We start from the raw sequence: 25,675 nt of genomic DNA, 5'->3' as shown, positions 1-25,675 counted from the left end.
AGGGATCCAGGTCAGATTTTTTGAGAGTGGGCTTTATTATTGCGTGTTTGAGTTGCGTAGGAAAAACACCATCTGTTATGGATTTGTTGATGATGTTGGAAATAGCGGGGGCGATCCTAGTAGGAATGGCAAGGAGTGTTTTGTTGGCATATCATCAATGGGGGTGCAATGCCGGTTTTGGTTTTTTTTTAGTATAGCTTCAATTTTCTGATGCAGTTGAGGTTTCAAAATTTGAGAGTGTGGAGTGTAGAACTCGTGGTGCTTGTGTGGCAATAAGCATACCGGCAGAGATGGAGAGGTTAAAGCGAGCCATGATATTAGTAATCTTGTCGTGGAAATAGGAGGCTAATTTCTCACATTTATTTTTATCCTCATTTTCAGGGTTGATGTTTATTGAGGGGGAAATTATGTTCGAAACGTATTGGAAGAGGGCACGTGGATTGAACTGGTATTGATGAATTTTGTTGTGTAGAAGTTTTTCTTGGTTTCATCAGTTGTTTTACGATACTTGTGGAGTAGTGGATTTGAATTTTTGTAGATGTATTGAGTCTTGGTTTCTACGCCACCTCTTTTCCAGTTTACGGAGTTCGCGTTTCATATTTCTGAGGTCCGTGGTGTACCATGGTTTTTTATCTTTCTTCTCTGAGTTGATCTCTTTTGTTAGTAGAGGGCAGAGTCGATTTGCAATGCAGCTGGTGAGTTGATGCCAAGTCAGACAGGCCGAATTGGCATCAGTGAGATCTAATTTATGGAGATCTTCTGTTAGCGCTTCAATGATGTCTTCCATTTGGCATTTTTTTCTGAATTCTATAATTCTTTTTTTAGGGAGTGTAGGATGGAGATTACCGTTGACTGTGCAGCTAGTGTCTACTCGGTAGTGGTCTGACCATGGTATGGGTGTGCATTGGGGGAGGTCAGAGAGGATTAGAGAGTTCGTGAATATCACATCCAGGGTATGGCCTGCATTGTGCGTTGGGCCTGAGACAATTTGTTTAAATCTGATGGCACTAAGAGTAGAGAGTATGGCTTCACATGCTGGTGTGAGGGGGGCGCGGTCGAAATGTAGGTTTAGGTCGCCTAGGATGATGGTGGGTATGTTGATGTTAATGTATTTAGCAATATATTCCCGTAAAGAGAAAGAAGGGTTTTTTCCAATATGCCCTGGGGGTGCATAAATAAGCAAATTTGAAGGTCCTTTGATTTAAATAGACCAATTTCGATCTTGTGTGGGGGTAAGCTGGGTTGTAGGGTGAGATTGAATTTCTTTTTTGCAGCCAGTAGAAGTCCCCCTCCTTTCTTTAGGTCTCAGAATGGAGAATACATCGTATATGTCTGTTGGTAGTTGGTTTATTATGGAGACGTCAGTGCTTTTGAACCAGGTCTCTGTTATTGCACATATGTCAGGGGACTCATCAGTAAGGATATCCCCTAATAGTATGGCTTTTTTTAGTAGTGATTGTGTGTTTAGAAGAAGGATGGAGAACGTCATTAATCCCATGATTTGAGTGAAGGGGGAAGTCATGATAGGAATGAGAGATTTGTAGTATGATTTAACGGTCTTCGTTCTCATTATATTGGTGGTGAAGTTAGAGTATTTTAGAACTGGAATGTGGGAGGTGATCATGGTGAATGTGTATGTTCTAATAAAATCGATTACTGTAAGTGGATGTTTGAGAGAGGACAAGTCAAGAGTGGAAGAGACTAATTCTGAGGCTGGTTAAATGCTGAGTGCTAGGAGGTTGTTGTCTGATGCTGGTTAACTGCTGAGTGCTGGTTGAATGCTGGTTAAATGCTGAGTGCTGGTTGAATGCTGGTTGAATGCAGAGTTGAATGCCGTTCGGGTGCTGAGTGCTGGTTGAATGCTGGTTAAATGCTGAGTGCTGGTTGAATGCTGGTTGAATGCTGGTTGAATGCAGAGTTGAATGCCGTTCGGGGTGCTGAGTGCTGGTTGAATGCTGGTTGAATGCAGAGTTGAATGCCGTTCGGGTGCTGAGTGCTGGTTGAATGCTGGTTAAATGCTGAGTGCTGGTTGAATGCTGTTGTGAATGCCATTCGGGGTGCTTGAGTGCTGGTTGAATGCTGGTCAAAAGCTGAGTGCTGGTTGAATGCAGAGTTGAATGCTGGTTGAATTGAATGCTGGTTGAATGCTGAGTGTTGGTAGAGAGCAGGCAAAGTCCAGAGCACAATACTTAGTGTTGGGAGGCTTTTGTCTGAAGCTGAGAGCTGAAAGACGATCTATAAGTGTGTAAGCATTTACGGAGGTGCACACGAAGGGGCGCGCAAAGGGGCTGAAGCCTGAAGCCGTGTGCGCCCTTTAAAGGGCTGTGTAGAGCCGGTCGTGACGTCGGGGCTTCCGGGGGCAGGCTTGCCGGGAAGCGCGGTTTATTTTTCTTAACTTTAAATTAGAAAGCCTTGCCTTATTCAAAGCGCTGTGGCCTCACGGTTTTCTTGGCTCGGGTCCACCTCCCCCGGCCCCGATAGGCCCGTGCCGATCGCGCAGGGAGGGCCGACTCGAGCCGTTCGGGTGGCGTGCCGCGTGGTCGAGGCAGGGGCAGAGAGAGCGAGCCTGGAGCCGTGTGCGCCCTTTAAAGGGCTGTGTAGAGCCAGTCGTGACATCGGGGCTTCCGGGGGCGGGCTTGCCGGGAAGCGCGGTTTATTTTTCTTAACTTTAAATTAGAAAGCCTTGCCTTATTCAAAGCGCTGTGGCCTCGTGGTTTTCTTGGCTCGGGTCCACCTCCCCCGGCCCCGAAAGGCCCGCGCCAATCGCGCAGGGAGGGCCGACTCGAGCCGTTCGGGGTGGCGTACCGCGTGGTCGAGGCAGGGGCAGAGAGCATGCTGGCTCGCAGGCCCCAAGCTGGCTTCCACTACTAATGCCACTGCTTCTGAACACTTGAAGTGTGCTTGACATCTGAGGCACTTGAAAACTGACCCCCAGATGAAGCTTTTGTGACCTCATTTGGAGTCCTGATCCACAGTTTGGGAAGCCCGTTGTAAGGCTCAATAAGCATCATGCTGCTATTGGGGGACACAGGGCTGTCAAAGCTCGCCCCTCCAGTTATCCTGCAATTTGATCCTTGATTACTGGGTTGAAGATCTCTGCAGTGCCAACAGGTTCTGTTTCATAAAAGAGTAGGACTCACTTTTTAACAAGCAACACAAATTTGGGGGTGGTGAGCAAGCCAATCCTGTCAAAGTCGAAGACTTTACTGTCGCAGAATGTGAGTCCTTGGTCTGTGGTTTTGATGCAATAGAGAGAGGAATATCGAGTAAGAAAAGGGAAGTGATTATTCCCCTGTACAGGTCCTTGGTGAGGCCTCACCTGGAGTACCTGTGTTCAGTTCTGGAGACCGTATCTTCAAAAAGACAAAGACAAGATGGAAGCGGTACAGAGAAGGGCGACCAGGAAGGTGGAGGATCTTCATCGGATGACATACGAGGAGAGATTGAAGAATCTAAATATGTAACACCCTGAGGAGAGGAGGAGCAGAGGTGATATGATACAGACTTTCAGATACTTGAAAGGTTTTAATGATCCAAAGACAACGACAAACCTTTTCCGTAGGAAGAAAATCAGCAGAACCAGGGGTCACGATTTGAAGCTCCAGGGAAGAAGATTCAGAACCAATGTCAGGAAGTATTTCTTCACGGAGAGGGTGGTGGATGCCTGGAATGCCCTTCCGGAGGAAGTGGTGAAGACCAGAACTGTGAGGGACTTCAAAGGGGCGTGGGATAAACACTGTGGATCCATAAAGTCAAGAGACCGCCAATGTAGAGTGGGTGGCTCACCAGAAAGATGGCTACTGCCCGGAGACAATACCCCTATTAAATAAACATACAGATGCTTACTGTGACTCCACATCGCTCTAAGCTTCAACGGCAAGAGGAAATGTGGAAAAAAGGATTTGCTATCACAAAGAGGGGAGTAGCTGGCTTGTTACGGCGGTTACTACCCCAAACCAAATAAGCCTAATACTTCACTTTCCAAGCATATACAGCATAGTTCTCTGCTTCAACGGCAGGGGAGAAGTAAAGAGGGTTCGCACTCACAAAGCGGGGGTAGCTGGCTTATTACGGCGGTTACTACCCCAAACCAAATGTGCCTGATACTTCGCTTTCGATGCATATCCAGCATGGCTCTCTGCTTCATGGCATGGGAGAGGCTGATATATCAAGCATTTCCAGCATAGCTCTCTGCTTCAACAGCAGGGGAATAAGAAAAGCTGAGGCTTCACGCATATCCAGAATAGCTTCAACTGCAGGGGAGAAGAAAAAAAAAAAAAAAAGGATTCGCACTCACAAAGCAGGGAGTAGCTGGCTTGTTACGGCAGTTACTACCCTAAACCAAAAGGGCCTGATACTTCACTTTCAATGCATAACCAGCATGGCTCTCCGCTTCAACGGCAGGAGAGAAGAAAAACAACCAATAGGGGCTGTATGACATAGTCTGGGTAAAGGGAATAAACATGGGTGTAGCTTGCTTATTGCAGCAGTTACTACCCCTACTACCCCTAACTAATCAAGATAGGTATTTCACTTGGATGCAGCTCCATCACTGCTCTCTACATTAATGGTGGGGGTGGAAGGGAAATAGAACCAAGAGTTAAGAGAAAATGATAAGTATGAGAGAAAAAAAATGTGTGAAGCTTGCTGGGCAGACTAGATGGGCCGTTTGGTCTTCTTCTGCCGTCATTTCTATGTTTCTATGTTTCTATGATGGTCTACCTGGCACATGGGAAGGGGTTGGGTGCATGCTAACAGCAGGCTGACTGGTTACTGCTAGGACTGAGTGGAGGCTTCACCTATACCAGCCTCTTCCGCCACAGGTTGAGCCCTTGGGTTCTGTGACTAGCAGGACTTAAGCAAATGTTCATAGCAGCGTAATCAGAGGTTAAAAATTAAAGATAGGGGAGGCACATATATATTTTTATATTTACCTGTTCTCTGGGGAACCTCTGGCTGGGGCTGTCATAACCCAAGAGTAGAGATAAATGAGACTGAGGTGTCCCAGAGCTGATGTCAGTGCTGGCAGAAAAAGAAAGGTTCTGGAGAACTTAGAAGTCTTGGGGGGTGAGGAGATAATCAGCAGATGTGCAGACCGCTGCCAGAGTTTCTCTCCCTGTTCAGCTACAAAGGGGTGGGACTAAAAGAGAGTGAGCTAAGGAAGAGGAGCAGAGCTGGCCAGATTTATACTTTCATTTTACAAAGGCAGCAATGCTAAGGCTGCCTTTGTAAAAATTCCTGCCAATGTGCACGTGCTGAAAAGATGCTGTGAAGAGCCTGGTGGAATAACACATTTGAGTTCTCCACTAATCAAGGGATCCAGATCCCACCCTGATGTGTAATTAGGCTCAAAAATTCCCAAAAGTTTATTCCTTCAATTTCATACAAAGAAGGGGGTCATTTATGGACAAAAAGGTTAAAATTTACTCTAAAGTACCCTTGGGAACTATTTAAACTGAGGTCATCCCTAGAGTACTGATCACACTGGAGGGTGGCAGTTGAGAAGTCAGTCAGTCTGGCATTGATCAAGTGAGGAAGCAGATAGTGTCAGACCTTATCTCTTCAGAGTCTGCGCTAAAGTACCAGAAAATCACTAAAGTTGAGCACAGAGAGGACAGGCATACCATTCTGTGGAAGGGTTTTGTGTGAATGTGAGCGTGTTTTCTGAAATTGGAGTCAAAGGTAAGCAATAAGTTTAGAAAAGTCAGTTACTTGTTAAAATGTTTGGTGGACACACGGGGATTTGAAATTCACCTTTGATAGACAGAGATTGAGAGAGAGTGTTTGTATGAGATGGATTTATTACCTCACTCTCATTCAAGTAAAGTTTGAGATTTCTCCTTTGCTTAAATACTGTACAGCTGTAAGGATTAAATTAACATTTTCCCTGAAGAAAAACACATTATAAATTAGAAGAATTATCTGTAACAGGGGTCACAGCTTTTAGATGCCAGATTTCCCGTTGATAGCAGGCTGAATTAGCCATGCTTTCTGGGAGTGTCAACGAGACCGGAGTAGGCGGAGTTCCTCTCTAGTAGTGACAGAGTTTTTAACTCTGTGCGTCTGCGCAGTTGTCTTCCCACATGATTTCATTTTTTCTCCTCAATCTCTTTTTTTCCGCGAGCCAATAGCACACGGGGTTTTTTTCTCTCTCACTCCTCGTCTCATTTTTTTTGCAAATTTTTTGTGTCTTTTTTTCTGAATTTTTCCCCTTTTTTCTGGCAGTAATGTCTCCTAAGTCATCCGGTTTTAAATACTGCCAGTGTGGCAAAATTATGTCCATAACAGAAGCACCATGGTGCATTGAGACACCACGGCGCTTCGGCGCATCAAGGCACATCGACGCCAGACGACACATCAGCACACCACTGAGCATTGGCGCACCATGAGGCACATGTAAAACACAGCGCATCATTGCCAAGCGAAGCACCGGCACAGCCTATACCATCGGCGCAGACGACTCCTTCCTAGAAGCAAATGCTCCCAGGAGTACAACAGCCAAAGAAGAAGACCCAGAAGATCAAACATATACTTCGGGATCCCTTGCTTTCTATTGCCTCGAGTCAACAAGATGAAGAATCTGAAGTTGTCGTTGAACTATCTTCAGGATCAAAATCCTCTGCAGCTCCTTCACTCAGTGATGCTTCACTCTCGGATTGGTCGTCATCATCTCATAATAGGCCAGGGTCCCCCCAGAGAGAGCCACAGGAGCCTAAAAAGACAGTATCTCTGGACCATCTGTCTCTGCTTCCTTTACAACCGTAGCCGCCTCTCGCATCCAAGGCTATGCTTCAGATTTCTCAGGCTCTTAATACCTTCTTCCAGGATTTACAATCCATGCACCCACGACCCACAACTCCATCTCTACCAACAGATGCACTGGGTCCATCAAAACCTACTCGACCACCTACATCATCTCCACACCGAGAGTGTCCGGATAGCCCTGCCTCTCAGTGGTCAAACTCTTCTCCAAGTTCGTCCACATGTATGCCTTATGACCCCCAGAGGGTCTTCCAGAACCCTATTCCCCATCAGAAGACTTAACTTATGCAAAGTTTGTTGAAAAGGTGGGTGCCCTTCTGAATATAGAAATAGGTAAAATCCCGGATCCAAGATCAGAAATTATGGGGAGTCTAAACATTTTTGAAATGCCACCAGAGCCTACTGCATTACCTCCTCATACAGTTTTAAATTCAGTACTGCACAAGATCTGGGAAAAGCCTCTCTCTTCTGGTCCAACATCCAGGAAAACAGTTTTAAAGTATAGGATGTGGAACTCTACTCTTTACGACTCTACTCAATTACCTCATAATTCGATAGTAATAGTCTGCCCTCTCCAAAGCAAAGCGATCAAAGCTCTATGCTAATTCGCCACTTGGTAAAGATAATAAATCTTTAGATGATTTTGGACGAAAGATGTATCATACTTCAATGTTAACCACCAAAATTGAACATCATCAATTTTACATAACACTTCAAAAATGGCGTCCACTCCGCCTAGCCTCGGACAATTCTTTGCCACAACCCTTCACTGACATGGAGGAAGGACTTCGCCATTTACTCAGGACAGTTTATGAATCCTTTGAATCTACCTCACGAGGTGCTTCCGCAGCTATCGCAGCACCAGAATAGCTTGGTTGAGAGCTAACTCAATAAGAGAGGACGTTCACGAAAATTTGGCTGATATTCCCTGCATGGGAGACAACCTTTTTGGCGATAAATTTGCTGAAACCATTGCACAATTAAAAGAGCAAAGTTCGGCAGTGCTTTCACTTACAACACCTACAGATCCCCATGCTTCCTACAAAAGATTCTACCCTAACTTTAGGAGGCGTACATACCAAGAACGTCATTCAGACCTTTCCATCCTTATTGTCCTCAACACTATACTCAACCACAATTCCAGCCTCAACCTCACCAGCCTCGTGGATGCTCAAGACAACAACGTCCGCAGAAACAAGCCACTGCAGCTCCTCAGAAGCAACCACCGGCTTTTTGAGCTGTCCTGAGCCACCCCACCGCTATTCATAGGAGGTCGCCTACAACATTTCTATACAAACTGGATAGAAATAACTACTGATCGCTGGGTGTTAGATATCATCAGAAAAGGTTATCATTTAAATTTCATAACTCCTCCAGAAATTCCCCATGTTCCCCTCTCTCAGGGGCACATCATCCAATGCCTTCTTTTCTTCAAGAAGAATATAAAACAACCTACGTTCCAACACTCCATTCAAAAACTGCCTCTATCAAATCGAAATCAGGGATTCTATTCCCACTACTTTCTCATTCCAAAAAGTCAGAAGGCCTTCGTCCATTCTTGGATTTAAGGAATCTCAAAAAACATATCCAAAGGGAAAATTCAAGATGACCTCTCTCAAAAACATACTACCCCTTCTGCAACCCAATGACTGGCTTATGTTCCATAGACCTGAAGGATGCTTACTTCCAAATACCCATGCACCCTTCTTTGTGGCAATATCTTTGTTTCCAGGCTCTGAATGCATACTACCAATACAAAGTCCTGCCCTTTGGCCTTTCTTCAGCCCCAAGAGTTTTCACGAAATGTTAGCGGTGGTGATGGCTCACCTCAGGAAGTTATCGATCCAAATCTTTCCCTACCTGGATGATTGGCTGTTAGTAGCTTCAGATCTAGCCACTTTAAGTGCACACACAGTACAAACGATTACTTGTCTACAGACATTAGGTTTCCTAATAAATTACGACAACTCCCAATCTACAGCCACCCCAGACACTTCAATTCATCGGGGCCCTCTTCGACACAAGAAAAGAGAGAGCTTACCTTCCAAGAGACAGAATTCAAATCTCTCGTCCCTAGCTCACAGACTACTCAATCAATCCCATGCTCCAGCACGTCGAGTCCTCCAATTGCTTGGTCACATGGCGGCGGCAATCCATGTAGTCCCATTCACAAGGCTCCACATGCGACTTCTTCAATGGGTTTTAAGACTCAATGGTCACTGTTCCTGCAACCCCTCTCTATCAAGGTTCAAATCACCAAACAAATGTGCATGGATATGCATTGGTGGATATCCCCTGCAAATCTAACTTTGGGAACTCCCTTTCGATTGCCTCCATATCAACTAACGCTAACGACGGATACATCCAGAAAGGGTTGGGGAGCCCACCTGTTAGACCTAAAAACCCAAGGTTGCTGGTTGCGTCAAGAGACTACGTACCAGATCAACCTCCTGGAGCTTTGCGCACTCTGGAAAGCACTCCAGACCTTCTCTCCTCAAGTCTGTCACAAAAGCCTCATGATTTACATCGACAACCAAGTTGCGATGTTCTACATAAACAAGGAAGGAGGGTCCGGTTCATGGACACTGTGTCGGGAAGCCATTCGCATACTTTTTTGGGCGAATGTGAATGCAGTAACACTTCACGCCACTTACCTACCGGGGCTGGACAATGTCACAGAGGATAGACTCAGCAGGATTTTTCATCCACACGAATGGACACTAAATAGCAAAGTAGCTCAGGACATTTTTCAACAATGGGGCTACCCAACCATTGATCTATTCGCAACTCAAAGCAATCGACAAACACAGACCTTTTGCTCCATTTACCCAAGCAAACTTCGTTACGCCCCATTCCATGGACAGAAGGCTTGCTGTACGCTTATCCACCCATTCTGCTCATCTCCAAAATGATTCAGAAATGCATTCAGGACACAGCGGACTTGATCTTAATAGCTCCAGCTTGGCCAAGACAACCATGGTATGTGTATCTCATGCGACTCTCCATACGCCCACCCATTCCCCTAGAATCCCATCCACACCTGTTAACTCAGGAAGGGGGATCCCTCCTCCACCCAATGCACCAACCCCTGCATCTGACAGCATGGAGGTTGAACGGCAGGTATTAAGCCACTTGGGCTTCTCTTCAAATTTAGGCTAATAAGCAGCCGGAAGGAATTTAAGAAGGCTTTAAAAACCTATTTCTTTCAAGAGGCTTTTAAAGATTTAGAAACATCTTAGCTAAGTAAATAAGACTAAATAAGTTTGTATTATATTATATTTACTTTACTTATTCTTACTTTAAAATTTTTTAATGTAATTGGCCCATTCTCTGTTTAGTCATCATTATTTTTATTGATTACCTAAAATGTTGTATTTTTATTCATACCTATTTTACTGTTTTAAGTTTTATTTAGTATTAATTTTTAACCTTTTAACTGTTAAGGTTATTTACTGCTGTAAACCGTTTTGGTCAGTAAGCCTTACTGGAAAACGGTATATAAATTTGTTTAAATAAATAAATAAATAAATAAATAGAAGACATACTGCTCGTGTCTAGGAAACCCTCGACTAGACGTAAGTATGTGGGGATATGGCATCGTTATACACAATGGTGCCAACCAAAGCACCTAGATCCTCTCTCATCTACTTCGACCCAGCTACTGGAATATCTTCATACGCTCTACCTCTCAGGTCTCGCATACTCTTCAGTTCGCGTACATATTAGTGCCATTGCAGCGTTTCACCACTATCACCAAGGTCTTCCAATTTCTAATCACCCACTAATCTCTAGATTCATGCAAGGCATTCTTCACTTAAGGCCAACAATTACGAAGCCTCCTGTACCATGGGATCTGAACATTGTACTCGAACAAATGGCTTCTCCCTTTGGACTCAAGCCATGTAAAATACCTAACCTGGAAAATGGTTTTTCTGGTAGCTATTTCATCAGCAAGAAGGGTAAGTGAGCTTCAAGCCTTAGTTCACTATTCTCCTTACTTGAAATTTTATCATGACAAAGTCACCCTCCGCACTCATCCTTCCTTCCTTCCGAAGGTGGTTACAGCGTTCCATCTCAATCAAACGATTACACTACCTATCTTCAAACCCAAACCTCATCATACTGATCATGATAAACTCCTACATTCCTTGGACTGTAAGAGAGCTTTAGCAAATGTTGCTTACCTGATGTAACAGGTGTTCTCACAGGACAGCAGGATGTTAGTCCTCACAAATGGGTGACATCGAGGGATGGAGCCCCACCACGGAAAACTTCTGTCAAAGTTTAACAGAACTTTGACTGGCCCCTACTGGGCATGCCCAGCACGGCACTGACCCTGCAGCCAGCAGGGGTCTCCCTTCAGTCTGATTTTCAAAGCTACAGGCAGTGCCGAAAAAGTAAAAATAAAACGAACCCAACACCGCGGGTGGGGCGGGGCGGGTTTCGTGAGGACTAACATCCTGCTGTCCTGTGAGAACACCTGTTAACATCAGGTAAGCAACATTTGCTTTCTCACAGGACAAGCAGGATGGTTTGTCCTCACAAATGGGTGAGTACCGAAGCTGAGGATGTCCTAACATGCACCAAATGTACCCAACGGCGTGCAAACAGGCACAACAACAGGGGTGGAATTTGGGAGGAGGGCATCCGCACCCTACCAGGAAGGTGGAAGGGTGTTGGTACCTCATGTTGGAAAAGGTTACGAAAGACAGATTGGCCGAAGATGGAATCCTGTCTTCCAGCTTTGTCCAAACAATAGTGGGCTGCAAATGTATGGAGGGAACTCCAGGTTGCAGCCTTGCAGATGTCAGGAAGCGGCACCGATCGAAGGTGTGCTACTGAAGTCGCCATGGCCCTCACAGAGTGTGCTTTGACACGGTCTTGGAAAGGAATGCCAGCTTTGCTGATAGCAGAAGGAGATGCAATCCGCCAACCAGGAGGAAAGAGCCTGCTTACCCACAGGTTGCCCTAACTTGTTAGGATGGAAAGAGATGAATAATTGAGTGCTCTTCCTGTGGGCAACTGTACAGTCTAGATAGAAAGCTAGAGCTCGTTTACAGTCAAGGGTATGCAGAGTCTGTTCCCCGGAGTTGGAGTGGGGCCTGGGAAAGAATGATAGGTAGTATGATGGATTGATTGATGTGAAACCTCCGAAACTACCTTAGGCAAAAACTTAGGGTGAGTGCGGAGTACCGCCCGGTCCTGCGGGAGTTTAGTGTAAGGCGGATAGGTGACTAAGGCCTGTAGTTCACTAACCCTGCGAGCCGAAGTGATAGCCAAAAGGAATAACACTTTCCATGTGAGATATTTCAGGTCACAGGAGTGAAGAGGTTCGAAAGGTGGTTTCATAAGGCGACCAAGAACCAGATTAAGGTCCCAAGATGGGGCCGGAGGACGTAAAGGTGGCTTCAGATGGAGCAAGCCTTTAAGAAAGCGTGTTACCAGGGGTTGTACTGAGATAGGACCACCCCCAATACCTTTATGGAAGGCGGCTACCGCACTGACATGCATTCTAATGGAAGAGGTTTTAAGACCAGATTCCGATAGATGCCATAAATAGTCCAAGAACTTAGAGATTGGACAGGAAAGGGGATCAAGGGACTGAGAAGTGCACCATGATGGGTACCTTTTCCATTTATATGAATAGGATCTTCTGGTGGAGGGCTTTCGTGAAGCTATCAGGACACGAGAAACTGAATCCGAAAGGTTAAAAGGCTGAAGGACTAACCTTTCAACATCCATGCCGTCAGGGACAGGCCTGGAGGTTGGGATGGAGGAGGCATCCGTCGTTTTGAGTGAGTAGATGCGGGTTCCTTTCCCAAGGGAATGTGCCTGCGGATGGAGAGATCCTGGAGTATGGGAGAAACCAACACTTGGCGTGGCCAGTGCGGTGCAATCAGGATCATGGTTCCCCCGTCCTGGCGTAGCTTCACGAGAGTCCTCGACAGAAGAGGAAGTGGAGGGAATGCATAGAGCAGACCGGTCGTCCACTTGAGGGGAGAATGCATCCCTCGGCCGAGAGTGCTGGCTTCCGAATGAGGAGAGCAGTAATTGGCCACTTTGTGGTTCTGAGGGGACGCAAAGAGGTCTATGTAAGGATAACCCCACTGTTGAAACAGAGAGGTCGCTACTAAGGGATTGAGTGACCACTCGTGTGGTTGGAAGACACGGCTTAGCTGGTCTGCCAATACATTGTCTACTCCCGGCAGGTAGGTGGCCCTGAGGTACATGGAGTGGGAGAGGGCTTCTGCCCAAATCTGCGCAGCTTCCTGACACAGAAGGAAGGAGCCTGGGCCCTCCCTGCTTGTTTATGTACCACATGGCCACCTGGTTGTCTGTCTGGATCAAGATTATCTGATTCGATAGATGAGCTTGGAAAGTTCTGAGCGCATAGCGGATTGCTCGCAGTTCCAAGAAATTTATCTGGTGTTCGGCTTCCTCTCGAGACCAGAGTCCTTGAGTTTGTAAATCGTCCACATGGGCCCCCCCCAACCGCTGTGGGAAGCGTCGGTGGTTAGGATTACTTGGGGATCTGGTAGGAGAAAAGGTAAGCCCTGAAGGAGGTTGACTTGATTTGTCCACAGGTTAAAGACGGGCGTAGTAGCGCTTGTGTAATTGTGACAATGGAGGACAGAGGCTGAAGAGCTTGGAATCCATTGGTGTCGCAGAGTCCATTGTGTAACTCTCATGGCTAGTCGAGTCATGGGAGTGACTTGAACCGAGGATGCCATGTGTCCTAGGAGAACAAGGAATTGGCAAGCCGTGGCAGTGTTTTGAGACTGGAGCTGGCGAGCTAGGGATATTTTATTTATTTATTTATTTATTTAATTTTATATACCGGCAACCGTTTGCACATCGTGCCGGTTTACAGATAACTTACAACAATGGATATATAGGCAAAGCCTTTACAAGGAACAGTGTTTAACAAAAGCTCAGAAACAGAGCAAGAACTAACAAACTTGTGGAAAGAGGGGGTAGGGGTGGTTCGAGACAGGGGAGGGGGGGGGGGGGGGGGGGGGGTGACAACAGGTACAAAAGGAGTAATATGTACAGGGGTCGAGAGATTATTGACGTATACATAGGTTATATTATTGACATCTATATACATTGGTAAATTGAAATAGGTTATATTATTGACATATACATAGGTTATATACAAGACTGTATAAGCATGTAGTAAATAAGTATTGGGGTGAGAAAATGGGAACGGTAGAGCTATGTGTCATATTATGTGCTAGAGGTTAGGTGTAGGGTTTGTAAGTCTTTAGCGGGTGTGGGAGATATCAGTGTTTGAACCCTTTGATGAGGAAGGTAAGCCTTTGCCTGTAAGGTGTCCAAGTCTGCCCCAATGAAGGATAAGGTTTGAGATGGGACTAAGCAAGATTTCTCGTAACTGACAAGAAACCCTAAGGAAAGGAGTGTATGAATTGTCAATTTTAGGGAGGATTGAGCAATCTGTTGGGTGGAGGCCCTGATTAGCCAATCGTCCAGGTAGGGGTAGACGTGGACACCTTCCTTCCTGAGGAATGCTGCTACCACGACGAGGCATTTGGTAAAGACCCGTGGAGCAGATGCCAGGCCGAAAGGTAGTACTCGATATTGGTAATGGTTTCGGCCCACCAGAAAACGCAGGTACTTGCGATGGGATTGGGTAATCGCCAATGTGGGTATAAGCGTCTTTGAGTCTAGAGAGCATAGCCAATTCCCCTCTTTGCAGCAAGAGGGAGAAGGGAGCCCAGGGTTACCATCTTGAACTTTTCTTTTTGAAGGTACTTGTTGAGGGCTCGAAGGTCTAAGATGGGACGAAGCCCCCCTGATTTCTTTGGTATCAGGAAGTACCTGGAGTAGAATCCCTTTCCCTTGCTGAGAGGGAGGGACGGGTTCTATAGCGTTTGATTGCAGAAGAAGGAATACTTCTTGTTGTAACTGAGCCAAGTGATTGGTCAGACTCCATGCTTGTAGAGGCGGGGAGTCTGCAGGAAGAGTAGTGAAGTTGAGGTGGTAACCCTGTGCTATGATTGCTAGTACCCACTGATCTGAGGTGATTTGTAGCCAGCGGTCTAGAAAGTGGCATAGCCGACCTCCCACAGGGATGGCTGGAAGAGGGGTTTGGCAAGTGCTCTCTACAGGAAAGTCAAAGGCCCGCCGTAGGCCCAGGGGGTGGGGCTACTGTAGGCCTTTGCTTTCGAGGCTGGCGTGGCTGAGCTCTGTGGGAAGACCGTGCAGGTCGAGGCTTAGCCGATGGAGGGTAATACCGACGTGGCCTAAAGAACGACTTTTTAGAGTCTTTCTTAGGTGGTTGTTTGGAGGTCACATCAGAAGGAGTGGATGAGAGTTGTTTTAACGTCTCATGGTTATCTTTTAATTCAGCTACTATTTGCTGAATTTGTTCTCCAAACAAGTTGTCACCTAGGCAGGGTAAATCTGGGCGAAGGTCTGATGATTTTAGCCAAGCCAACGTCTGGCTGAGATGGCTGTGGCTGAAACTTTTGTGGAAGCATCGAAGATGTCATATGCAGATCTAATTTCATGCTTCCCGGCCTCAAAACCCTTTGTTAAGGAGGGCTTGAAGCTGTGGTTGATATTGCTCAGGCAAGGTGTGTCCGCATATTCTTGCATCTGTTTAGGATGGCTCTGTTGTATTGAGTCATATAAAGTTGATACGAAGCTATGCGTGAAATTAACATAGCTCCATGATACACCTTCCTTCCCACACTATCTAGGAATTTGTTGTCCTTGGTAGGTGGAGTTGAAGAGTGTGGCTTTAGACGCTTAGCTTTCTTTTGAGCTGACTCAACGACGACAGAGCGATGATCCAATTGAGGCTTTTGAAACCCCCGGGTGCTGACTGGACAAGATATGTGGAGTCAGCTTTCTTATTAACTGGGGAGACAGATGAAGGAGATTCCCAGTTCTTCTTTAGAAGGTCTAGAAACACCTGATGAATAGGGATGGAAGCGATGATTTTGGGGGGCATCCAGAAATTGGAGTAGTTCCATCATCTGGTGCCTGTCATCTTGTTCAGATTGTAGCTGAAAAGGGACTAACTCTGACATCTCCTTCACAAAATTGATGAAAGAGAGATCCTCAGGAGGAGAACGCTTTCTGCTCTCTGCAGGAGATGGTGGTGAAGGTAAATCTGTGTCAGAAGAGGAATCATCTCCCCAGGTGTCATAGGGATCATGCGGAGCTTGAATCCCTGAAGGTCCTGGTTGAGGGTCCGAGACATTAAGAGGAACCACCGAGGGCATCGAGTATAACCTCGATGGTATCGGTGCTGAAGGCGGAGCTGGAAATGGCATCAAGGGCATCGGTACTGGTTTCGATGGAATCGGTGCCGGCCTTGGAATCGGTGGAGCCGAAGGATATATCGATGGCGAGGGATGAGAAGGCACCGATGGAACCACCCCTGAAGGAATTACGAACGGTGTTTCTCCCCCCAATGACAAGCCTGTCGGAGATGGCGGTGTCGTCGGTGCTACTGAAATCATCGGTGGAAGGGCTGTTAAAAGTGCTTCCATGCGGTGTAGCAGTGGTGCTAGTGCTTCTACCAGTGGCTCGGTGGTCGGTTCCCTCCTCGGTGCCGGAGTCGGTGCCGGAGCCGGTTGCCGGTGGAGGCTGGAACTTCTGCATCGCTTTTTTCGATGGCCTCCTGGACCAGCCGGTCCAGTTCTGCCCGGAGACCTGGGGTAACAAGACCCGGCTCGACGGGAGAGGGAAGCTGAGGCTGAGCCGGAGGGACAACCCGTAACCGGTGGGATCACGGCTCCCACACCCGAGGGGGGTGAGGGTTTCCTCGGGTGCCTGCGAAAGAGACGTGGACGGGTGCCAGGTCTGATCGAGGCTTTTTGGTCGGTGGCTCGGTCTGTACAGAGGTCGATGGTTTCTGGATCCTCGACGGGGCCGAGACTTGTGCCGTCGGTGGCGATGCTTTTCCTTCCGATCCCGTCGCCCATCCGGGGAAGGGACGGGAGTCGACGGCCGGGAAGTCATCGATGGCGGAACGGTCACCTGAGGGTTGACGATGATGATGCAACTTCGACGGTGCCGGTTTCCGATGACGTCGATGCTATCGATGGCGTTGGGGTGCGAGCATGGAAGAGGAGCCCCATCTTCTCCATCCTGGGCTTTGCGACCTTTAGGTGTCATTAAGGCACATTTGGTGCAAGTCAGGACATCATGCTCGCTGCCTAAACACAAAACACAGACCCTATGGGGGTCTGTGATTGACATAGTCCGGGTACAATCAGGACACCAACGGAACCCCGACGCCATGGCCCTGGGCCAAAAATTTAGTCGCGGGATTGGTGACTGCCAATAGGCCTCAAGGGCCAAACTCGACGTAAGTCGACCAAACAACGGCAAAAACTTACCGAAGTTCCGCGGGATGTAAAATTTGTCGAAGGGAGACCCCTGAGGGGCAAATTTTCTTCAGAATATAAAATTCCGATTTCCTGTCAGGAACGTGGTTAAGAGCTCTTTCACCGCGTGGCAACTGCTGCGCGGAAAAAAGAAGACTGAAGGGAGACCCCTGCTGGCTGCAGGGTCAGTGCCGTGCTGGGCATGCCCAGTAGGGGCCAGTCAAAGTTCTGTTAAACTTTGACAGAAGTTTTCCGTGGTGGGCTCCATCCTCGATGTCACCCATTTGTGAGGACAACCATCCTGCTTGTCCTGTGAGAAAACCTATTACAAACAGAGAACATTTTCCTCGTCAAGACCATCTCAATTATTTCTTTCCTTCAATCCAAACAATCCGGGCAACCTGTTACAAAAAGAACCATTGCAAGTTGGTTAAGCCAATGCATTGAATTCTGTTACAACAAACGCTCTATCACGTTTAATAGTAAACCTAAGGCCCACCAAATACAGGCCACCGCTACTTCAATTGCCCATCTAAAGAAAGTTCCGCTACAAGACATCTGCAAAGCGGCAACTTGGTCTTCTCTGCATACCTTCATATCACACTACTGCATTGACAAGCAAGCTTCTTCCAATGTTACACTGGGCCCAGCAGTCTTATCCAATTTGCCTGACACTTAGGACTGTCTACTCTACTTATGGTTTGTCGTCCAGAACTTAAACAGCACACCTGTGCAGACACAACCCGAGAGCTTGGGACTCCCAGAAAGCATGGCTAATTCAGTCTGCTATCAACTGGAAAAAGCAAGTTTGCTTACCGTAAACAGTGTTTCCATAGATAGCAGGATGAATTAGCCATGCGATCCCTCCCACCTCCCTAGACAGTCCACTACTACTACTACTTCCTGACTTTTGTTTTGCTATGCATCTGCTTGGTTACAAAGACTTAGGAGAAAAAATGGAATCGCGCGGGAAGACGACCGTGCAGATGCAGAGTTAAAACCTCTGTCACTACTAGAGAAAAACTCTGCCTTCTCCAGTCATGTCGACGCTCCCAGAAAGCATGGCTAATTCATCCTGCTATCTACAAAAACACCGTTACGGTAAGCAAACTTGCTTTTCCTGTGAAATAAGTTACAATGTGAATTTGAGAATAATTCTGAATCTAAGAATAATCCTTGATAACAAGGAGAATGCACAGTTGGTATGGAAAAGAGAGAGAATTTCAATTGTGCTTGATAGAATTTCAACTGTGCTTGCTTACAATTCTGTGATAGTACAGGGAGAACAAATTAAGCATGACGTTTAAAAGAGCCTGTGAGAAAGAGAAAAGAGTAACAGAAAACATACAGACACAGATAAACAAAGGCATACACCTTGTCTTTACTTACCTGTAATTCCATCTGAAACCAGTGCTCAGCTGCTCCTGAAAGACAGAAAAACTGTGACACAAAGATTCATATTTCTTAAAGAAACATTTTCTTAATATTTCTTAATATTTTCTTAATATTTTCTTAATATTTCTTAAAGAAACACACGGTATATAAAAAAAACCCTTAAATAAATAAATAAATTAGATAGTGTTTCTGTTCTAAGTAAAATATCACAGATTATGGTAAAACTAAGTTATCTGATTGGTTATACAATAGTTGAAATAATCAATTTTCTTCTTAGTCAGGTCTATATTGTTATCTATATCAGCAAAGAAAAAAGTGTTAAATGTTGATGCTGAAACTGTTAATGCAAATTTGTTGATAATTCTGCCAATATTTTCAGGGTATTATGAAAAATAAAACTGAACACCTAAAGTTATATTTAAAATGCAATTGTAATCCATCTGATTATTGCTTTCAAGACTCTGTCTTCCCTCTCTATCCCTGGGAGACTGCCTGGATGGATTCAGTCCCTTGTTTCCTTTGAGAAGACCCAGCCAGAAGAAAAGCAACATTTTTCTCTACTAGTCTTCACTTTAGGTAACATAGAACATAGAAATGACGGCAGAAGACGACCAAATGGCCCATCCAGTCTGCCCAGCAAGCTTTCACACTTATTTTTTTCATACTTATCTGTTACTCTTGGCCCTTATAAGTAACTTTTTGATTCTATTTCCCTTCCACCCCCGCCATCGATATAGAGAGCAGTGCTGGAGCTGCATCTAAGTGAAGTATCTAGCTTAATTGGTTAGGGGTAGTAACTGCTGCAATAAGCAAGCTACTCCCACGCTTGTTTACCCAGCCTGTGCCATTCAGTCCTTGTTGGTTGTTGTCTGAATATAATTCCTCTTTTCTTTATTGCCCCCTGCCGTTGAAGCAGTGAGTTGCACTGGATATATATTCCAAGTGAAGTATCAGGCTTAATTGATTTGGGGTAGTAACCACCGTAACAAGCAAGCTACACCCATAATTACTTGTTTACCCAGACTATGTAATTCAGTCCTTGTTGGTTGTTGCCTGAATATAAATCCTCTTTTCCTCTTTCCCCCCTGCCGTTGAAGCAGAGAGCTATGCTGGATAAGCATTGAAAGTGAAGTATCAGACTTATTTGGTTTGGGGTAGTAACCACTGAAACAAGCAAGCTACTCCCCGTTTTTTTGTGAATGCAAATCCTTTTTACCACATTTCCTCTTGCCATTGAAGCATAGAGCAATGCTGGAGTCGCATTGACAGTGAGTTTGTTTATTGAATAAGGGTATTAATCTCCAGGTAGTAGCTGTCATTCCCGCAAGCTATCCCCATGCCTCTTCTACCAACAGAAATCCCATAACTTACTATTGCCACTGTACCACTGAAGCGGGAGAGTCATTACCCCAAAGTGTCTGATTTGTTAGAGCAGTCAGGCAGGCAGCGGACAGATGGTGTTGATATCCAGGCCTCCATTGGCCCTCGACCCTTGCCTGGATATCAACACCATCTGTCCGCTGCCTGCCCTGATCCTTGGATTCTAATTCTTCCTTGATCTCCATCAAGGAAGAGCCCTACCTAAAACCCCCCTGACCTTTATTTTTCAAGTTGTGCTTGCCTCCGCGCAGGCATAGGTTGTGCATGCCGGCGCGTGATACCCCGGCCTAGAGGCCCTATGGAGGCCTCTGGCCCTGCCCCAGACCACCCACACGCGTCCCAGGGCCTATGCAAAATAGGCTCGACACACGTAACCCCCCCTGTGCGCGTAAATCCAGCTGGATTTACGTGAGTAGGGCGTAACTGTTTGTATTTAGATAAATGAATTGGAACACTGATATTTGTAAGTAAATCTTATTGCAAAAGTGAGTTTCCAGTACATTTGTCACAAAAATCAATTTTTTTATATAAGAAGGAAATATTTAAAAGCTGGTCTTTCACTGCGGATTTATTATAAAACAGTGCTTTGTTCAGAAGAGTGCCGCTTGAACAAAAACCGAGCCATAAAACATAACAGTTATTGAAGATGTAGTGACTCTGTTTCTTGTATGCAGTCAATGAGAATGAAATCAAATTTATAATCCGACTGGCCCGGCAGAAAAAACGCCTGTGGCACTTCAACTCTCTTCGCGTCTGTCCCAGCTGTACGGTCGAGGGTAAAACCGTGTGAGTTTAAGAATGATTGCTTCAATGCTGTTTCTGATTGCGCGGCAATGCCAGCCTGCCTATGAAATAACAAGAATTCACATGTCCCCCGACTGTACAGATTTAACCAGCCCGACAGCGGCTGGTGTTTCGCTGCGGGGCTGCAGCTTCATCAGGGGTGAGTATCTTCTTGTTGTGGACTGATGGTTCCCTCCGAGGCTGCTCCGATTTCGGAGCGGCCTCAGAGGGAACTTTCCTTCTGCCCCCTCACCTTCCCCTCCCTAACCCACCCCCCAGCCCTATCTAAAAACCCCCCCCCCGACCTTTGTTGGCGAAGTTGCGCCTGCCTCCGGGCAAGTGTAGGTTGTGCACGCGGCATGACCGCTGTGCCAGAGGCCTTGGTCCCGCCCCGTCTACTCCCCGCGCGTCGCCCGGCCTATGCAAAATAGGCTCGGCACACGCAGGAGCAGGTTTTCGGGGTTACGTGCGTAACCCTTTGAAAATCCACCCCTGTGTGTTGTATTGGAGAGTCTATTGTGTGGATCACTGTATGCCATAAAGAATACATGTTAATACTAAATCAAACTCTGAACATCAACTGGTCTGCTGTATAAAACCTAGTGTCCCCTTACAAAATCATTACAGATGGGTCTAAAATTAATAAAAAACACAAAAATATGATTTAATAAAACAATATGATTAATTAGAAAAATGCAATCCCATGTGTGCAATAAAAATAATAAAATTAGTAAGAAGTATAGACATCATATATAGCCATATATAGTGACTAAAAACTACCTAGTGACAGTTTATAAAAAAAACCCAAATAGTGATGGTATTAAACTCATAAATATAATTTTGTTCTAACTGTAACAGTAGTCTGTCCAGGTTACCCCCTCTCCAAATTAAAACAGGCTGTTGAATTATACAAAATCGGTAGTCGCTGAACGTGTGGTTATGCGAAATTGAATGCTTTACCATGGTTTCGATGTAATGGACTTCTTGATATTACATTTGTGCCCAATGACCTTTTCTTAAATTCTCTAATTGTTTTGCCGATATAAATCTTATTGCATGGCAAATTGCTGCATATATAACTCCTTTAGTGTTACAATTTGTGAAAGTTTTAAATTTAAAAATTCTCTGTTGTCCCTGGTATTTTAAGATGGTCTGTTTTTAATGTTCACATCACACACAGAACATCTACCACAGGGTAATGGCCTGGCGGTCTTAATGTCTCGAATTGGATTCTGTGGCAATGTAGACGGTGAAATCATATCTTTCAATTTTTAGAAGTAGTTAAGCCTAACTACTGGCAGAGGTGATAAAGTAAATAACCTCCTTTTTCTTAACAACTATTTTTCTTCACAGAAAAGATGAGAGGAGACCGAGAGCTCTGCGTGCTGTCAGGCTCGTGGAAAAAAATGGACTGAGGAGACTCTGGAAGGTGGGGGGAGGTGCCAAGCAGGCACACACTACAGCAAGACTCAGAACTTTACTTTCAAGTCAATACAGTACAGTGAGCTCCGCCAGAGCGCACTGTTAACCCGCGTTGGGCACGTGTTTTCGATGCACTAGCTTTACCCCTTATTCAGTAAGGGGGTAATAGCGCGTCGAAAAAGCCCATCCAACCCCCCCGAAACTAATAACGCCCTCAACATGCAAATACATGTTGATGGCCCTATTAGTTATTCCCGCGCGATTCACTAAGTAAAATGTGCAGCGAAGCCGCACATTTTACTTTCAGAAAGTAGCACCTACCCAAAGGTAAGCGTTAATTTCTGCCGGCACCGGGAAAGTGTACAGAAAAGCAGTAAAAACTGCTTTTCTGTACACCCTCCGACTTAATATCATGGCGATATTAAGTCGGAGGTCCCAAAAGTAAAAAATAATTAAAAATAAAAAAAAAAAATTTTCAATCGACCCGCGGCTCGAAAACCAGATGCTCAATTTTGCTGGCGTCCGGTTTCTGAACCCGTGGCTGTCAGCAGGCTCGAGAACCAACGCCGACAAAATTGAGCGTCGGCTGTCAAACCCGCTGAAAGCCGCCACTCCTGTCAAAAAAGAGGCGCTAGGGACGTGCTAGTGTCCCTAGTGCCTCTTTTTACCATGGGCCCTTATTTAAATACTGTGCGCGTGCCGGGAGAGCGGGTGCTCGCCCGCTCTCCAGCGACTTTTACTGAATCGGCCTGTATGAGAGCTCCGCCATCTACAGGACCAGAGGACTTCCCAGACAGCATGGCTAATTCATCCTGCTTATCTACATGAAAATATTTTTATTAATATGGTTTACTATTATGATTGATTTATATTTCTTGATTTTATTTTATGAGGAATGTTTCTGGTTTTGCATTATTGCACCAAGTATGAGTCTGGCTGAAAGGAGAGGGGGGCTGGGGTTCAAGACTGCTGGGGACTGGGAGAAGTAAGAGAATGAGACTGCTATTGCTTCTGTTTCTCTGAGGGAAGTGGGAATAATTTGATTTTCTGGGTGTCATTTTGGGAAATCTCTGCATCTCAATATTTCTATTTTTTACAGTATAGGGAAAATGCAAATATTTTTATTTTTCTGAAGTTATACTGCAGGAAGAGTGTTTTTTTAGGTTTATAGTTTAGCATTTATTTCCATGTTTCTCTTTTTAATTTGTAATTAATTCTTCTCTATTTGGTGAGGGTCTGTTTGTATTTTGCATGTGGGATAGAGGTGTTTTGCTAGCATGTACTTTCTGTGTCAGGATCTATAGCAGTTCAGCTTGCTCTTTTTTTTTTCAAGCTATACCTTCTAGTACAAAGTTGTATTTTGTTGTACAGCAGTGAGCATATGTGAACATGAGAGAGAGCAAATGTGTGTGTGAATGAGCATATATGTGAGCCTGAAAGAGAATCGTGAGTCAGTGAGCATGTATGTGAGCCTGAGAGAGTTCCCAGATATGGAGAGCAGGGAACTTTTCTAATCCTTATTAGTTTTAATTATTGGGTGTTAGTTGGTGGATGCTGTTTTAAAATATTATATTGGTATTTGGGAAAATATATTGGTGCTTGGGGAAATTTAAAAAATTTGTATGAGTTTTAAATTATTGGATGTTCTATTTCTCAGCTGTTTTGAAATATTTATTTTTTTATTAGTATTAGAATTTTAAGAAATAAGCAATGCTATTCTGTTTGGAGTTGAAGGATATATACTAAATTATAATAATTCTTTTGCCATAACACTAGGTGGCATTTTAGAATACTTTGCAGGATATTATCCTATGTGTTGAGAATATTATCTTTATAATACATTTGTGTCTGGTCAGCTTTAAATTAAGTTGTGGGGTATTGTTTCTTGAGACACCTTTAAATATAACTGAATTGTTTCCCTAAGTGTGTATATGGATAAGTGTTGGTAAGTGCTTGAAATAATAGAGTTAAAATATTTTAAAATATCACTCATGTTGCATGACAGATGCTGCAGGCTCTTTAGACATCCATTGTTGGGTACATGTTTAGGGCCTGATTTTAAAAAGCATTTACTCAAGTAAAACAGGGTTTTTGAAAATTGCTACAATATGTACCATTGAATTGTCCATAGGATTTATTTGAATAAGTGCACTTTACTTGAGTAAATGGCTTTTGAAAATTGCTACGATAGTATGTTACGTTACATTTATGCGCTAACTCCTTTGAAAATTACCTCCTAAGACATTACTTATTGATAAGAGTACAACTGGTAGGGTTCACACTTGTATGGCTATTGCCCACCCATGTTAACCTTGGGCCCCTCCAAAAATAACAGGTCTGGCTACACCACTGGTCTCCATTCCCCCATCTGTAACCCACACATAAATATATTTCATCCACCCATTGCTCCATCTCCCCCTCCTATTCCTCTCTGGTCCCTTTCCCCCTTTCCCTCTTCCCCTCCCCACACTACTGCTCCTCCTGCTTTGTAACCTCTAGCCTGGGGAATAACCCCCCTCCCAAGACAGCAGCTTGAACCCCTTCCATCTTAACCCCCAGATTTTATTTATTTATTAAGCTCTTGTATACCGTCGTTCAGTCTGGCCATCACAACGGTTTCCGTATATAAAACATAAATAACAATAATGATAAAAAGAGCAATTATTCATAAAATATAACAAAATAAAACAAAAAATAAAATACAATAGAAAAGAAATAGAATAATCATACATATTTAAAATACTTCATTAGTGTGTTAAAAAGGTTTTTTCTGTCTCTCAGATGTTAAAAGGTTAAGATTAAGCACCTCATGTTTGTACAGCACTATTAATTAAAAATGTTATAGTTTCTCTCTCTCAGATGTTAAGAAATTATAGTTCTGTTGCGTTCGTGCCTATTCTCACCCTCCCACCACCCTCTCTACCTTTGTGGCGACTCCCTTCGGCTCAGACGGACAGATGCAGCCGTGGCTTCTCCCCGCCTCTTAGTCTCGGTACCCCCGGGCTGGCTTGACGCTACGGATCCGTCATGTTCCTGATGACGTAAGGGCGCATGCGCTCCAGACTTTGTACCAGCAAAGGCGCGAACCTCAGGGGCATCCCCCCGTACTGACGTCATCTGTTTTCAATTTAAAAGGTCTTTATTTGCTAACTCAAGCGAGTTAACAAGGAACTCCTACGGGACTTGCTTCGGCAGTCCATGCTACTTGCAACTACGTTCCGAGTCAGCAAGGGGAATTCGTCTCCACTGCTCGGCCTTTTCAAACTTGCCCGCTCCTCGGGGGCTCCGCTCTCTCTATTCTTGATTTCAGATTGTTGGACGGGATTCGGTACTCGCTCCTCGAGGGCCTACGTTCCCTAAGACTCAGAAGACTCCTATTGCCTGGAGGCGATCGCAGACGTGAATACAGTGAGTCCTATTACAGACAGGAACTGGTACTCGCTCCACGGGGGCCACTGTTCCTAATCGCTAAGGCTCCCTTCAGTCTAAGAAGTTATCGCAGGTAAGGAGATCGAGAGTTACCATTGCAGATTGCGGATAGGAATTGGTACTCGCTCCACGAGGGCCTATGT

General features: G+C 45.1%; 1 protein-coding gene across 1 annotated transcript in view; it reads right to left on the bottom strand.

Annotated features, from left to right (window-relative positions):
- ACSBG2 (acyl-CoA synthetase bubblegum family member 2) overlaps positions 1-25,675 on the bottom strand; it is a 355,967-nt gene that overhangs the window by 239,177 nt on the left and 91,115 nt on the right. The window contains exon 3 of the mRNA XM_029610908.1: positions 18,513-18,547. The gene's annotated coding sequence lies outside the window, so the exon portion shown is untranslated. The remainder of the gene's footprint in view (positions 1-18,512; positions 18,548-25,675) is intronic.

The sequence above is a fragment of the Rhinatrema bivittatum genome, chromosome 8, assembly GCF_901001135.1.
Source record: "Rhinatrema bivittatum chromosome 8, aRhiBiv1.1, whole genome shotgun sequence".
Lineage (NCBI taxonomy): Eukaryota > Metazoa > Chordata > Amphibia > Gymnophiona > Rhinatrematidae > Rhinatrema > Rhinatrema bivittatum.
Note: the sequence above shows the minus strand (reverse complement) of the source record. Positions and strands in the feature narration are given on the sequence as shown.